Genomic DNA, 18,705 nt, shown 5'->3' with positions numbered 1-18,705 from the left:
TCATATTAAGATATATTAATATATCATAATATCATTATAATATAATAATTTAACATCTCATTAGATATAATAAACAATGAGTTAACAACATTAATTGAGATCGTTAACTTAAAGGTTTCAAAACAACACTTACATGTAACGACTAACGATGACTTAACGACTCAGTTAAAATGTATATACATGTAGTGTATTTAGATGTATTAAAATACTTTTGGAAGACTTCAAGACATATATCAAAACACTCATACTTAACGAAAATGGTTACAGTTACTTTTCCATTCTTTTCTTTCATCAAGAATTCTAGTCGTATTCTTACCCGTATTATACACAGCTTCAAAACGTACTTACTATGAGTATATACCAATAGGAACTAGCATGGGATTCCACTCTTGATTATGTCATGTATGACTAATCAATTTTAACTTCTACCATGAGCTAGTCAACTAACTAGAACTCCTTTTAACCCCACTCACCACTCACCAATTACCCCTCATCATTCACTCCATTTCACTTCCAATTCTCTTTCTAATTCTCTCTCAACACATACACACTATTATGAACGTATTTTTCCAGTAGTTAATCATCATCTTCATCAAAAATCACTTCAAGAATCAAGCTATAATCATCATAGGAAGAACACTTCAAGAACACTTCAAAAATCCCTTCAAGTTTACTAATTTACTTCCAAGCTTTCTAATCTATTCCAAGTAATCATCTAAGATCAAGAAACCTTTGTTATATACAGTAGGTTATCTTTCTTATTCAAGGTAATATTCATATTCAAACTTTGATTCAATTTCTATAACTATAAACTATCTTAATTCGAGTAAAAATCTTACTTGAACTTGTTTTTGTGTCATGATCCTACTTCAAGAACTTTCAAGCCATCCAAGATCCTTTGAAGCTAGATCATTTCTTGTCACTTCCAGTAGGTTTACCTACTAAACTTGAGGTAGTGATGATGTTCATAACATCATTCAATTCATATATATAAAACTATCTTATTCGAAGGTTTAAACTCGTAATCACTAGAACATAGTTTAGTTAATTCTAAACTTGTTCGCAAACAAAAGTTAATCCTTCTAACTTGAATTTTAAAATTAACTACACACATGTTCTATATCTATATGATATGCTAACTTAATGATTTAAAACCTGGAAACACAAAAAACACCGTAAAACCGAATTTACGCCGTCGTAGTAACACCGCGGGCTGTTTTGGGTTAGTTAATTAAAAACTATGATAAACTTTGATTTAAAAGTTGTTATTCTGAGAAAATTATTTCTATTATGAACATGAAACTATATCCAAAAATTATGGTTAAACTCAAAGTGGAAGTATGTTTTCTAAAATGGTCATCTAGACGTCGTTCTTTCGACTGAAATGACTACCTTTATAAAAATGACTTGTAACTTATTTTTCCGACTATAAACCTATACTTTTCTATTTAGATTCATAAAATAGAGTTAAATATGAAACCATAGCAATTTGATTCACTCAAAATGGATTTAAAATGAAGAAGTTATGGGTAAAACAAGATTGGATAATTTTTCTCATTTTAGCTACGTGAAAATTGGTAACAAATCTATTCCAACCATAACTTAATCAACTTGTATTGTATATTATGTAATCTTGAGATACCATAGACACGTATACAATGTTTCGACCTATCATGTCGACACATCTATATATATTTCGGAACAACCCTAGACACTCTATATGTGAATGTTGGAGTTAGCTATACAGGGTTGAGGTTGATTCCAAAATATATATAGTTTAAGTTGTGATCAATACTGAGATACGTATACACTGGGTCGTGGATTGATTCAAGATAATATTTATCGATTTATTTATGTACATCTAACTGTGGACAACTAGTTGTAGGTTACAAACGAGGACAGCTGACTTAATAAACTTAAAACATCAAAATATATTAAAAGTGTTGTAAATATATTTTAAACATACTTTGATATATATGTATATATTGTTATAGGTTCGTGAATCAACCAGTGGCCAAGTCTTACTTCCCGACGAAGTAAAAATCTGTGAAAGTGAGTTATAGTCCCACTTTTAAAATCTAATATTTTTGGGATGAGAATACATGCAGGTTTTATAAATGATTTACAAAATAGACACAAGTACGTGAAACTACATTCTATGGTTGAATTATCGAAATCGAATATGCCCCTTTTTATTAAGTCTGGTAATCTAAGAATTAGGGAACAGACACCCTAATTGACGCGAATCCTAAAGATAGATCTATTGGGCCTAACAAACCCCATCCAAAGTACCGGATGCTTTAGTACTTCGAAATTTATATCATATCCGAAGGGTGTCCTGGAATGATGGGGATATTCTTATATATATGCATCTTGTTAATGTCGGTTACCAGGTGTTCACCATATGAATGATTTTTATCTCTATGTATGGGATGTGTATTGAAATATGAAATCTTGTGGTCTATTGTTACGATTTGATATATATAGGTTAAACCTATAACTCACCAACATTTTTGTTGACGTTTAAAGCATGTTTATTCTCAGGTGAATACTAAGAGCTTCCGATGTTGCATACTAAAATAAGGACAAGATTTGGAGTCCATGTTTGTATGATATTGTGTAAAAACTGCATTCAAGAAACTGATTTCGATGTAACATATTTGTATTGTAAACCATTATGTAATGGTCGTGTGTAAACAGGATATTTTAGATTATCATTATTTGATAATCTACGTAAAGCTTTTTAAACCTTTATTTATGAAATAAAGGTTATGGTTTGTTTTAAAAATGAATGCAGTCTTTGAAAAACGTCTCATATAGAGGTCAAAACCTCGCAACGAAATCAATTAATATGGAACGTTTTTAATCAATAAGAACGGGACATTTCAGAAGGTATCCAGGTGGACCCGGAAAAGATCGAAACCGTTGAAAAGTGGGAAACCCCAAAAACTCCGAAGCATATACGTCAATTTTTAGGATTGGCTGGTTACTACAGAAGATTCATCCAAGATTTCTCCAAAATAGCAAAACCCTTGACTGCATTAACGCATAAAGGGAAGAAATTTGAATGGAAGGATGAAACAAGAGAAGGCGTTTCAGTTATTAAAGAAAAAGCTAACTACAGCACCTATATTGTCATTGCCTGAAGGGAATGATGATTTTGTGATTTATTGTGACGCATCAAAGCAAGGTCTCGGTTGTGTATTAATGCAACGAACGAAGGTGATTGCTTATGCGTCTAGACAATTGAAGATTCACGAGCAAAATTATACGACGCATGATTTGGAATTAGGCGCGGTTGTTTTTGCATTAAAGACTTGGAGGCACTACTTATATGGGGTCAAAAGTATTATATATACCGACCACAAAAGTCTTCAACACATATTTAATCAGAAACAACTGAATATGAGGCAGCGTAGGTGGATTGAATTATTGAATGATTACGAAAGAACGATTCACACTAACCTTACTACTCAAATAAAGGAGGCGCAACAAGGAGTTTTAAAAGAGGGAAATTTAAATAATGAAATACCCAAAGGATCGGAGAAGCATCTTAATATTCGGGAAGACGGAACCCGGTATAGGGCCAAAAGAATTTGGGTACCAAAATTTGGAGATATGAGAGAAATGGTACTTAGAGAAGCTCATAAAACCAGATACTCAATACATCCTAGAACGGGGAAGATGTACAAGGATCTTAAGAAACATTTTTGGTGGCCAGGTATGAAAGCCGATATTGCTAAATATGTAGGAGAATGTTTGACGTGTTCTAAGGTCAAAGCTGAACATCAGAAACCATCAGGTCTACTACAACAACCTGAAATCCCGGAATGGAAATGAGAAAACATTACCATGGATTTCATTACTAAATTGCCAAGGACTGCAAGTGGTTATGATACTATTTGGGTAATAGTTGATCGTCTCACCAAGTCAGCACACTTCCTGCCAATAAGAGAAGATGACAAGATGGAGAAGTTAGCACGACTGTATTTGAAGGAAGTCGTCTCCAGACATGGAATACCAATCTCTATTATCTCTGATAGGGATGGAAGATTTATTTCAAGATTCTGTCAGACATTACAGCAAGCATTGGGAACTCGTCTAGACATGAGTACTGCCTATCATCCACAAACTGATGGGCAGAGCGAAAGGACGATACAAACGCTTGAAGAAATGCTACGAGCTTGTGTTATTGATTTCGGAAACAGTTGGGATCGACATCTACCGTTAGCAGAATTTTCCTACAACAACAGCTACCATTCAAGCATTGAGATGGTGCCGTTTGAAGCACTTTATGGTAGAAAGTGCAGGTCTCTGATTTGTTGGAGTGAAGTGGGGGATAGACAGATTACGGGTCCGGAGATAATACAAGAAACTACCGAGAAAATCATCCAAATTCACCAAAGATTGAAAACCGCCCAGAGTCGACAAAAGAGCTACGCGGACAGTAAAAGAAAAGATATAGAGTTTGAAATTGGAGAAATGGTCATGCTTAAGGTTTCACCTTGGAAAGGCGTTGTTCGATTTGGTAAACGGGGGAAACTAAATCCAAGGTACATTGGACCATTCAAGATTATAGATCGTGTCGGACCAGTAGCTTACCAACTTGAGTTACCTTAACAACTCGCGGCTGTACATAACACTTTCCACGTCTCAAATTTGAAGAAATGTTTTGCTAAAGAAGATCTCACTATTCCATTAGATGAAATCCAAATCAACGAAAAACTTCAATTCATCGAAGAACCCGTCGAAATAATGGATCGTGAGGTTAAAAGACTTAAGCAAAACAAGATACCAATTGTTAAGGTTCGATGGAATGCTCGTAGAGGACCCGAGTTCACCTTGGAGCATGAAGATCAGATGAAGAAGAAATACCCGCATCTATTTCCAGAAGATTCGTCAACACCTTCAACAGCTTAAAATTTCAGGACGAAATTTATTTAACGGGTAGGTATTGTAGTGACCCGAACTTTTCCATGTTTATATATATTAATTAAGATTGATAATTACATGATTAAATGTTTCCAACATGTTAAGCAATCAAACTTGTTAAGACTTGATTAATTGAAATATGTTTCATATAGACAATTGACCACCCAAGTTGACCGGTGATTCATGAACGTTAAAACTTGTAAAAACTATATGATGACATATATATGGATATATATATAGTTAATATGATACTATGATAAGTAAACATATCATTAAGTATATTAACAATGAACTACATATGTAAAAACAAGACTACCAACTTAATGATTTTTAAACGAGACATATATGTAACGATTATCGTTGTAAAGACATTTAATGTATATATATCATATTAAGAGATATTCATACATGATAATATCATGATAATATAATAATTTAAAATCTCATTTGATATTATAAACATTGGGTTAACAACATTTAACAAGATCGTTAACCTAAAGGTTTCAAAACAACATTTACATGTAACGACTAACGATGACTTAACGACTCAGTTAAAATGCATATACATGTAGTGTTTTAATATGTATTCATACACTTTTGAAAGACTTCAAGACACTTATCAAAATACTTCTACTTAACTAAAATGCTTACAATTACATCCTCGTTCAGTTTCATCAACAATTCTACTCGTATGCACCCGTATTCGTACTCGTACAATACATAGCTTTTAGATGTATGTACTATTGGTATATACACTCCAATGATCAGCTCTTAGCAGCCCATGTTAGTTACCTAACACATGTGGGAACCATCATTTGTCAACTAGCATGAAATATCTCATAAAATTACAAAAATATGAGTAATCATTCATGACTTATTTACATGAAACAAAATTACATATCCTTTATATCTAATCCGTACACCAACGACCAAAAATACCTACAAACACTTTCATTCTTCAATTTTATTCATCTAATTGATCTCTCTCAAGTTCTATCTTCAAGTTCTAAGTGTTCTTCATAAATTCCAAAAGTTCTAGTTTTATAAAATCAAGAATACTTCCAAGATTGCAAGTTTACTTCCAAGTTTTCTAAATCCATTCCAAGTAATCATCCAAGATCAATAAACCTTTGTTACTTATAGTAGGTTATCTTTCTAAAACAAGGTAATAATCAAATTCAAACTTTAATTCAATTTCTATAACTATAACAATCTTATTTCGAGTGGAAATCTTACTTGAAATTGTTTTCGTGTCATGATTCTGCTTCAAGAACTTTCAAGCCATCCAAGGATCCTTTGAAGCTAGATCTATTTTTCTCATTTCCAGTAGGTTTATCCAAGGAACTTGAGGTAGTAATGATGTTCATAACATCATTCGATTCATACATATAAAGCTATCTTATTCGAAGGTTTAAACTTGTAATCACTAGAACATAATTTAGTTAATTCTAAACTTGTTCGCAAATAAAAGTTAATCCTTCTAACTTGACTTTTAAAATCAACTAAACACATGTTCTATATCTATATGATATGCTAACTTAATGATTTAAAACCTGGAAACACGAAAAACACCGTAAAACCGGATTTACGCCGTCGTAGTAACACCGCGGGCTGTTTTGGGTTAGTTAATTAAAAACTATGATAAACTTTGATTTAAAATTTGTTATTCTGGGAAAATGATTTTTATTATGAACATGAAACTATATCCAAAAATTATAGTTAAACTCAAAGTGGAAGTATGTTTTTCTAAAATGGTCATCTAGACGTCGTTCTTTCGACTGAAATGACTACCTTTACAAAAATGACTTGTAACTTATTTTTCCGACTATAGACCTATACTTTTTCTGTTTAGATTCATAAAATAGAGTTCAATATGAAACCATAGCAATTTGATTCACTCAAAACGGATTTAAAATGAAGAAGTTATGGGTAAAACAAGATTGGATAATTTTTCTCATTTTAGCTACGTGAAAATTGGTAACAAATCTATTCCAACCATAACTTAATCAACTTGTATTGTATATTATGTAATCTTGAGATACCATAGACAGGTATACAATGATTCGACCTATCATGTCGACACATCTATATATATTTCGGAACAACCATAGACACTCTATATGTGAATGTTGGAGTTAGCTATACAGGGTTGAGGTTGATTTCAAAATATATATAGTTTGAGTTGTGATCAATACTGAGATACGTATACACTGGGTCGTGGATTGATTCAAGATAATATTTATCGATTTAATTCTGTACATCTAACTGTGGACAACTAGTTGTAGGTTACTAACGAGGACAGCTGACTTAATAAACTTAAAACATCAAAATATATTAAAAGTGTTGTAAATATATTTTGAACATACTTTGATATATATGTATATATTGTTATAGGTTCGTGAATCAACCAGTGGCCAAGTCTTACTTCCCGACGAAGTAAAAATCTGTGAAAGTGAGTTATAGTCCCACTTTTAAAATCTAATATTTTTGGGATGAGAATACATGCAGATTTTATAAATGATTTACAAAATAGACACAAGTACGTGAAACTACATTCTATAGTTGAATTATCGAAATCGAATATGCCCCTTTTTATTAAGTCTGGTAATCTAAGAATTAGGGAACAGACACCCTAATTGACGCGAATCCTAAAGATAGATCTATTGGGCCTAACAAACCCCATCCAAAGTACCGGATGCTTTAGTACTTCGAAATTTATATCATATCCGAAGGGTGTCCCGGAATGATGGGGATATTCTTATATATGCATCTTGTTAATGTCGGTTACCAGGTGTTCACCATATGAATGATTTTTTATCTCTATGTATGGGATGTGTATTGAAATATGAAATCTTGTGGTCTATTATTATGATTTGATAAATATAGGTTAAACCTATAACTCACCAACATTTTTGTTGACGTTTTAAGCATGTTTATTCTCAGGTGATTATTAAGAGCTTCCGCTGTCGCATACTTAAATAAGGACGAGATTTAGAGTCCATGCTTGTATGATATTGTGTAAAAACTGTATTCAAGAAACTTATTTTGTTGTAACATATTTGTATTGTAAACCATTATCTAATGGTCGTGTGTAAACATGATATTTTAGATTATCATTATTTGATAATCTACGTAAAGCTTTTTAAAACCTTTATCTATGAAATAAAGGTTATGGTTTGTTTTAAAAATGACTGCAGTCTTTGAAAAACGTCTCATATAGAGGTTAAAACCTCGCAACGAAATCAATTAATATGGAACATTTTTAATCAATAAGAACGGGACATTTCATATATAATACTTTTGACCGCATATAAATAATGCCTCCAAGTCTTTAATGCAAAAACAACAGCACCCAATTCCAAATCGTGAGTTGTATAATTTTGCTCGTGAATCATCAATTGTCTAGACGCATAAGCAATCACCTTCGTTCGTTGCATTAATACACAACTGAGACCTTGTTTTGATGTGTCACAATAAATCACAAAATCATCATTCCCTTCAGGAAATGACAATATAGGTGCCGTAGTTAGCTTTTTCTTCAATAACTGAAACGCCTTCTCTTGTTCATCCTTCCATTCAAATTTCTTCCCTTTATGCGTTAATGCAGTCAAGGGTTTTCCTATTTTGGAGAAATCTTGGATGAATCTTCTGTAGTAACCAGCCAATCCTAAAAATTGACGTATATGCTTCGGAGTTTTTGGGGTTTCTACATTTCAACGGTTTCGATCTTTGTCGAGTCCACCTGGATACCTTCTTTGTTCACTATGTGACAGAGGAATTGAACTTCTTCCAACCAAAATGCACACTTTGAAAACTTAGCGTACAGTTTTTTTCCTCAATACTTCTAGCACTTTTCTCAAATGTTCTTCATGCTCTTGATCATTCTTTGAGTAAATAAGTATGTCATCGATGAAAACAATGACAAACTTGTCAAGATATGGCCCACACACTCGGTTCATAAGGTCCATGAACACAGATGGTGTGTTAGTCAATCCAAACGGCATAACCATAAACTCGTAATGACCATAACGCGTCCTAAAAGCAGTTTTTGGAATATCATCCTCCTTTACTCGCATTTGATGATATCTAGAACATAAATCGATTTTTGAATAAACCGACGAGCCTTATAGTTGATCAAATAAGTTGTCAATTCTCGGCAGTGGATAACGGTTTTTGATGGTAAGTTTATTCAACTCTCTGTAGTCAATACACAACCTAAATGTACCATCCTTCTTCTTGACAAACAAAACAGGAGCTCCCCATGGTGATGTGCTTGGTCGAATGGAACCACATTCTAATAGTTCTTGCAGTTGGCTTTGCAGTTCTTTCATCTCGCTGGGTGCGAGTCTGTAAGGAGCACGAGCTATTGGTGCCGCTCTTGGTACAAGATCTATTTGAAATTCAACAGATCGATGTGGAGTTAGTCCCGGTAATTCTTTCGGAAATACATCGGGAAATTCTATTGCGACGGAAACATCATTGATGCTCTTTTCTTCAGTTTGTACTTTCTCGACGTGTGCTAGAACAGCATAGCAACCTTTTCTTATTAGTTTTTGTGCCTTCAAATTACTAATAAGATGTAGCTTCATTTTGCCCTTTTCTCCGTACACCATTAAGGGTTCTCCTTCTTCTCGTACAATGCGAATTGCATTTTTGTAACATACGATCTCTGCTTTCATCTCCTTCAGCCAGTCCATGCCAACTATTACATTAAAACTCCCTAACTCTACTGGTATCAAATCAATCTAAAATATTTCGCTACCCAGTTTAATTTCTCGATTCCGGCATATATAATCTGCTGAAATTAATTTACCGTTTGCTAATTCGAGTAAAAATTTACTATCCAACGGCGTCAATGGACAACTTAATTTAGCACAAAAATCTCTACTCATATAGCTTCTATCCACACCTGAATCAAATAAAATGTAAGCAGATTTATTGTCAATAAGAAACGTACCCGTAACAAGCTCCGGGTCTTCCTGTGCCTCTGTCGCATTAATATTGAAAACTCTTCCGCGGCCTTGTCCATTCGTGTTCTCCTGGTTCGGGCAATTTCTAATAATGTGGCCCGGTTTTCCACATTTATAACAAACTACATTGGCATAACTTGCTCCGACACTACATGCTCCGCCATTACTCGTTTTGACACCATTTGTTCCTTTCGTTCTGTTAACCCCTGGTCCGTAGACCTCACACTTCGCCGTGCTATGACCATTTCTTTTACACTTGTTGCAAAATTTGGTGCAGAACCCCGAGTGATACTTTTCACACCTTTGGCATAGCTGCTTCTGATTGTTGTTGTTGTTGCGGTTATTATTGTTGTTGGGATGATTGTTGTAATTGTTGTTGTTGTTGTTGTTGTGCCGTTTGTTGTAGTTGCGATTGATGTTGCGATTTTTGGGATAGTTGTTGTTGTTTTAGTAACTCTTATCACCGTTTTCCTCCCACTTTCTTTTGACTAGCTTCACGTTGGCCTCTTCGGCCGCCTGTTCTTTAATTCTTCCCTCAATCTGGTTCACTAGTTTGTGAGCCATTCTACATGCCTTTTGTATGGAGGCAGGCTCGTGTGAACTTATATCTTCTTGGATTCTCTCCGGTAACTCTTTCAAAAATGCGTCGATCTTCTCTTCCTCATCTTCGAACGCTCTCGGACACAATAGACACAATTCTATGAATCGTCTTTCGTACGAAGTAATATCGAATCCATGTGTTCGTAACCCTCTAAGTTCTGACTTGAGCTTATTGACCTCGGTTCTGGGATGCTACTTCTCGTTCATCAAGTGCTTGAATGCTGACCACGGTAGTGCGTAAGCATCATCTTGTCCCACTTGCTCTAGATAGGTATTCCACCATGTTAACGCAAAACCTGTGAAGGTATGCGTAGCGTACTTCACTTTGTCCTCTTCAGTACACTTACTTATGGCAAACACCGATTCGACCTTCTCGGTCCACCGTTTCAATTCGATCGGTCCTTCGGTTCCATCAAATTCCAAAGGTTTGCAGGCAGTGAATTCTTTGTAGGTGCATCCTACACGATTTCCTGTACTGCTAGATCCAAGGTTATTGTTGGTATGTAGCGCAGCCTCTACTACGGCTATGTTTGAAGCAAGAAAGGCACGAAATTCCTCTTCGCTCATATTCAAGGTGTGTCGAGTAGTCGGTGCCATTTCCTTCAAAATAGTCAAATGAAACGAGTTAATCATACAGAATATTAAGAGTAGTCAATAGTATCTCGTAGCATAATATGAACTCATTTATAAAAGCTTTTTCTTCATATTAGCGTTTTATAAGTTTAAATTTGGGTACTACCTACCCGTTAAGTTCATACTTAGTAGCTAATATACAATTCAACTACTACAATTCCATTTGAAAAACTGATTATAATAATATATCACATACAAATATTATTCAAACTTACAACTTCGCTATATTACATATAACATGAAATATAGTACACTATGATACAGGACAGTTTTGAAGATACACCTAGTTAATACGCAAGTTGTTCAGCAAAGGAAATAAAGACACGTAATTCATAAGTCCAGAAACAAGTCATGCATTCTGGTTTTACTAAGACGACTTCCCATCCTTGGTCTTGTGGAAAATAACCGTTATGACCATTGGCTAGGCAGCATGTTGTAATGTCGTCAAAAGGATGAAGGTTACGTAATGACCAACAGTCTCGTAATAACCTAGAAACCTCATTTCTTACCCCAATTACCGACTCCGTCACTTGTGGGAACGTTTTGTTTAATAGTTGTAGCCCGATGTTCTTGTTCTCACTTTGGTGAGAAGCGAACATTACTAACCCGTAAGCATAACATGCTTCTCTATGTTGCATGTTAGCCGCTTTTTCTAAATCACGACGTCCTATATTCGGATATATTGAGTCAAAATAATTTCTTAACCCGTTGCGTAAAATAGCATTTGGGTTCCCCGCAATATATGCGTCAAAGTAAACACATCGTAACTTATGGAATTCCCAATGTGATATCCCCCATCTTTCGAACGAAAGCCTTTTATAAATCAAGGCATTCTTGGAACATTCTCCGGGTAGGTCTCTTAAAATATTGGGTTGTCTATCCATTTTGTGTTTTTAGACTGTAAAATAGACAAGAGTTAGATTCATAAAAAAAATACTTATTAATACAAGCAATTTTTACATATATCATAAAGCATAAGCACACTATATTACATATATTACACCACACGAATACAACTATCTTATTCCGACTCGCTCGTTTCTTCTTCTTCGGTTTTGGTTCGTTTTGCCAAGTTTCTAGGGATATATGATGTTCCCCTAATACGAGCCGTCATTTTCCACACTGGTTTAGAAAAACCTGGTGGTTTAGAGGTTTCCGGGTTATTGTCACAACTTAAGAAATACGGGTGTTGACGATACATATAAAGTTCATCGGGTTTGGAATCAAATTTCTCTATTTTTATGCCCTTTCCCTTATTGTTCTTTTTTGCCTTATTAAATTGTGTTGGGGTAATTTCTATAACATCATCGGAATCCTTGTCGGGATCTGATTCATCGGAGAATTGGTAATCCTCCCAATACTTTGCTTCCTTGGCGGAAACACCATTGACCATAATTAACTTTGGTCGGTTGGTTGAGGATTTTCTTCTACTTAACCGTTTTATTATTTCCCCCACTGGTTCTATTTCTTCTTCCAGTTCCGATTCTTCTTCCGGTTTCGATTCTTCTTTCGGTTCCGACTCTTCTTCCGGTACCTCTTCGGGAACTTGTGAATCAGTCCACGAATCATTCCAATTTACATTTGACTCTTCATTATTATTAGGTGAGTCAATGGGACTTTTTCTAGAGGTAGACATCTATCACATAATATCAAACGCGTTAAGAGATTAATATATCACATAATATTTACATGTTAAAAATATATAGTTTCCAACAAAATTTGTTAAGCAATCATTTTTCAAGTAAACACGGTCGAAGTCCAGACTCACTAATGCATCCTAACAAACTCGATAAGACACACTAATGCAAAATTCTGGTTCTCTAAGACCAACGCTCGGATACCAACTGAAATGTCCCATTCATATTGATTATAACGTTCCATATTAAGTGATTTCGTTGCGAGGTTTTGACCTCTATATGAGACGTTTTTCAAAGACTGCATTCATTTTTAAAACAACCATAACCTTTATTTTATCAATAAAGGTTTTAAAAACATTACGTAGATTATCAAATAATGATAATCTAAAATATACTGTTTACACACGACCATTACATAATGGTTTACAATAGAAATATATTACATCGACATATGTTTCTTGAATGCAGTTTTTACACAATATCATACAAACATGGACTCCAAATCTTGTCCTTATTTTAGTATGCAACAGCGTAAGCTCTTAGTATTCACCTGAGAATAAACATGCTTTAAACGTCAACAAAAATGTTGGTGAGTTATAGGTTTAATCTATATATATCAAATCATAACAATAGACCACAAGATTTCATATTTCAATACACATCCCATACATAGAGATAAAAATCATTCATATGGTGAACACCTGGTAACCGACATTAACAAGATGCATATATAATAATATCCCCATCATTCCGGGACACCCTTCGGATATGATATAAATTTCGAAGTACTAAAGCATCCGGTACTTTGGATGGGGTTTGTTAGGCCCAATAGATCTATCTTTAGGATTCGTGTCAATTAGGGTGTCTGTTCCCTAATTCTTAGATTACCAGACTTAATAAAAAGGAGCATATTCGATTTCGATAATTCAACCATAGAATGTAGTTTTACGTACTTGTGTCTATTTTGTAAATTATTTATAAAACCTGCATGTATTCTCATCCCAAAAATATTAGATTTTAAAAGTGGGACTATAACTCACTTTCACAGATATTTCCTTCCTCGAAAATAAGACTTGGACACGGATCAATTCACAAACCTATATAAATATGTACATACATATCAAAGTATGATCAAAATATAATTACAACCATTTTTATTATGTTTTAAAGATTTGAGTGTCTTAAGTCAGCTGTCCTCGTTAGTAACCTACAACTAGTTGTCCACAGTTAGATGTACAGAAATAAATCGATATATATTATCTTGAATCAATCCACGACCCAGTGTATACACGTCTCAGGCTAGATCACAACTCAAAGTATATATATTTTTGGAATCAACCTCAACCCTGTATAGCTAACTCCAACATTACTGCATATAGAGTGTCTATGGTTATTCCAAATGATATATATACATGGGTCGATATGATACGTCAAAACATTTGCACACGTGTCAATGGTATCCCAAGATTACATAATATATTAGAATACATATATAATACAATATAAGTTAGCTAGTATATGATTTGTATAGATTTGTTTAAACATTTCCCGTAACTAAAAAGATCAAAAATATTCAATCTTGTTTTACCCATAACTTCTTCATTTTAAATCCGTTTTGAGTGAATCAAATTGATATGGTTTCATATTGAACTCTAATTTAAGAATCCAAACAGAAAAAGTATAGGTTTATAGTCGGAAATTTAAGTTACATGTCAATTACTAAAGAGGTAGTCATTTCCGTCGAAAGAACGACATCTTGATGATCATTTTGAAAAACATACTTTCACTTTGAGTTTAACCAAGATTTTTGGATATAGTTTCATGTTAATATGAAAAATCATTTTCCCAGAAGAACAACTTTTAAATTAAAGTTTATCATAGTTTTTAATTATCCAAACCAAAACAGCCCCCGATTTCACTACGACGGCGTATATCCGATTTTATGGTGTTCATCGTGTTTCCAGGTTTTAAATCATTAAGTTAGCATATCATATAGATATAGAACATGTTTTTAGTTAATTTTAAAAGTCAAGTTAGAAGGATTAACTTTTGTTTGCGAACAAGTTTAGAATTAACTAAACTATGTTCTAGTGATTACAAGTTTAAACCTTCGAATAAGATAGCTTTATATGTATGAATCGAATGATATTATGAACATCATTACAACCTCAAGTTTTCTGGATAAAACTACTGGAAATGGGAAAAATGGATCTAGCTTCAAAGGATCCTTGGATGGCTTGAAAGTTCTTGAAGCAGAATCATGACACGAAAACAGTTCAATTAAGATTTTCACTCGAAATAAGATTGTTATAGTTGTAGAAATTGAATCAAAGTTTGAATATGAATATTACCTTGAATTAGAAAGATAACCTACTGTAAATAACAAAGGTTCCTTGATCTTAGATGATTACTTGGAATGGATTAGAAAGCTTGGAAGTAGACTTGCAAACTTGGAAGTATTCTTGATTTTTATGAAACTATACTTATGAAATTTATGAAGAACACTTAGAACTTGAAGATGGAACTTGAGAGAGATCAATTTAATGAAGAAAATTAAAGAATGAAAGTGTTTGCAGGTGTTTTTGGTCATTGGTATATGGATTAGATATAAAGGATATGTAATTTTGTTTTCATGTAAATAAGTTATGAATGATTACTAATATTTTTGTAATTTTATGAGATATTTCATGCTAGTTGCCAAATGATGGTTCCCACATGTGTTAGGTGACTCAATGGGCTGCTAAGAGCTGATCATTGGAGTGTATATACCAATAGTACATACATCTAAAAGCTGTGTATTGTACGAGTACGAATACAGGTGCATACGAGTAGAATTGTTGATGAAACTAAACGAGGATGTAATTGTAAGAATTTTTGTTAAGTAGAAGTACTTTGATATGTGTCTTGAAGTCTTTCAAAAGTGTAAGAATACATATCAAAACAAAACATGTATATACATTCTAATGGAGTCGTTAAGTCTTCGTTAGTCGTTACATGTAAGTGTTGTTTTGAAACCTTTAAGTTAACGATCTCAATTAATGTTGTTAACCCAATGTTTATTAAATCAAATGAGATGTTAAATTATTATATTATAATGATATTATGATGTATGAATATCTCTTAATATGATACATACATTAAAATATCGTTACAACGATAATCGATACATATAAGTCTCGTTTCGTAATTCTTGAGTTAGTAGTCTTGTTTTTACATATGTAGTTCATTGTTAACACACTTAATGATATATTTAAATATCATTTTATCATGTTAAATATAGTGTTTCAATATCTTAATATGATACATATGTATTTAGTAGACGTTATCATAACGATAATCGTTATATATATATCATTTCTGTAGTGACCCGTCCTAATCCATCCGGACGAAGTCCATATTGATTATAAACGATTCACAACAGTTGATTACATCGCGAGGTACTTGACCTCTATATGATACATTTTATAAAGATTGCATTCGTTTTTGAAAAGACAATCTTTCATTACATCGAAAGTTGACGGCATGCATACCATTTTATAATATATCTAACTATATTTGACTTAATAATAATTTTGATGAATTCAACGACTCGAATGCAACGTCTTATGAAATAAGTCATGAATGATTCCAAGTAATATCTTTAAAATGAGCAATTGCACAGCGGAAGACTTCTTTCATACCTGAGAATAAACATGCTTTAAAGTGTCAACCAAAAGGTTGGTGAGTTCATTAGTTTAACATAAATAATCATTTCCATCATTTTAATAGACCACAAGATTTTCCAGTTCTCATAAAATATACGTCCCATGCATAGAGACAAAGATAATCATTCATATGGATTGAACACCTGGTAATCGACATTAAAACAATATGCATATAAGAATATCCCCATCATTCCGGGATCCTCCTTCGGACATGATATAAATTTCGAAGTACTAAAGCAACCTGTACTTTGGATGGGGCTTGTTGGACCCGATAGATCTATCTTTAGGATTCGCGTCAATTAGGGTGTCTGTTCCCTAATTCTTAGATTACCAGACTTAATAAAAAGGGGCATATTTGACTTCGATCATTCAACCATATAATGTAGTTTCGATTACTTGTGTCTATTTCGTAAAACAGTTATAAAAGTTGCGCATGTATTCTCAGACCAAAAATTTAAAGAGTAAAAGGGAGCAAATGAAACTCACCTAATGTATTTTGTAGTAAAAATACATATTACGACATTGAATAATTGTAGGGTTGGCCTCGGATTCACGAACCTATATTCATTGTATATTTATTAAAGCATATATCGTAATCAAATAACTTTATTTATTATTATTATTATTATTAATATTTCTGTTATATTATGTTACATGGATATATTTAATATATTTAATTCATACATGGTATATAACTAATAATTATCATATTAAATTTTATTATAGTTTATTTATTAACATTCTATTGATAAAATATAGTATTAAGTAATATTAATGTAATGGTAATGTGTTTTTATATAAAGTTTTATATTCGCGACAATAACTGTAATAAATATAGTGATAATAATAATAATAATAATAATCTATTTTAAATCTTACATGCAAATTTCATAATAACATTGGTATTCGTACCTATAGTTTTCATATTATAATTTTAACATTATCTTTAAAACTTTTATTTTCGTAATCATATTAGTTTTTGTAGTAATGATAATAATACTTAATGATATTGCTTAATAACAAAATTGATAATAATAATAATATAAATCATAATATCAATGTTATCATAATAATATCAATAACTAATAAATATAACAATAACAATAATGATAGCAATAATGATAATAATAATAATAAAGAAAAATAAACAGAGTATACCCTTCCAAAAGCTTCTTCATAAAAAATTGCTCAAGACGGGACTCGAACCCAAGACCTCTCAAATACCCGAACACTCGCCTAACCATTCTTCTGTCCTAACATTTCTGTTTTAAAACCCCGGCGTATTTTAGTTAACTGATTATTCTTAATTCATATTTCTTCTTCTTCTTCTTAAAGTTGAATCGACCAAAGAATCAATTTTAACAAACCTAATAACTAATTTAAAGTTTGGATTATTAATTGAAATAAAAACTAAACAATTTTTCTTTTAATTGTATCAAACAAAAAAAAAATAAAAGAAAAACTGGGCTGTTGCCCGTCGCTGTTTATCACAAAAAAAAAATTTTGCTTTTGCATTTTGATTATGTTTTAGATAATTCTTTCAACATGAAATACTTTTCTAAACGTAATTAAAAACTCTTGGAATCGTTAATTTTACTGGAAACTTCAACAAGATTACAAATTTCGCGATGAACACAAGGTTTGACTTTTTACTTCAAAGCTTTGACTCCAAAAATTCGAGCTCAATACAATGAATTGAAATATAATCTTGTGCAGAAAGTTTTCATAATCAAATCCTAACAAAACCTCATTTATAGATTTTAAAAATTTAATCGAATTCGAGGTAATGGTGAAAAGTTGTATCGAACAGAAAAATGACTGGGTTCATTCATGTTTTTCAGTTAATTAAAAAAAATAAAAATTGAAAGTGGTTGCAACTGATGAAGAATACGAAGAATGATTCGTTTAATACTGAAATTGATTGATTTAAAAAAAAACGGGTACCAATCCCCCATCAGACAACAAGGAAAGCAGAGAAGAAATAAAAAAAATAAAATAAAATAAAACTGATCACGATATTTAACAGATTCAATTTTAATTTGGTTTGTAGTGTTAATTAGACGACATAATCTTCAATCAGGAGCAGGGAATAAAGAAAAAATCAAAACTGATAAAGACCCAAAACATCTAACGTACAGTTGATACATGTGAGGGATATAAAAATGGTTTTCATCCACAAATTCAATTTATGCGTAGGGTATACAGAAAGAAAAAAAATAAAGGCCCGAT

The sequence above is a fragment of the Rutidosis leptorrhynchoides genome, chromosome 2 (genome assembly GCF_046630445.1).
Source record: "Rutidosis leptorrhynchoides isolate AG116_Rl617_1_P2 chromosome 2, CSIRO_AGI_Rlap_v1, whole genome shotgun sequence".
Lineage (NCBI taxonomy): Eukaryota > Viridiplantae > Streptophyta > Magnoliopsida > Asterales > Asteraceae > Rutidosis > Rutidosis leptorrhynchoides.
The sequence above is the reverse complement of the archived record's forward strand: the minus strand, read 5'-3'. Positions refer to the sequence as shown.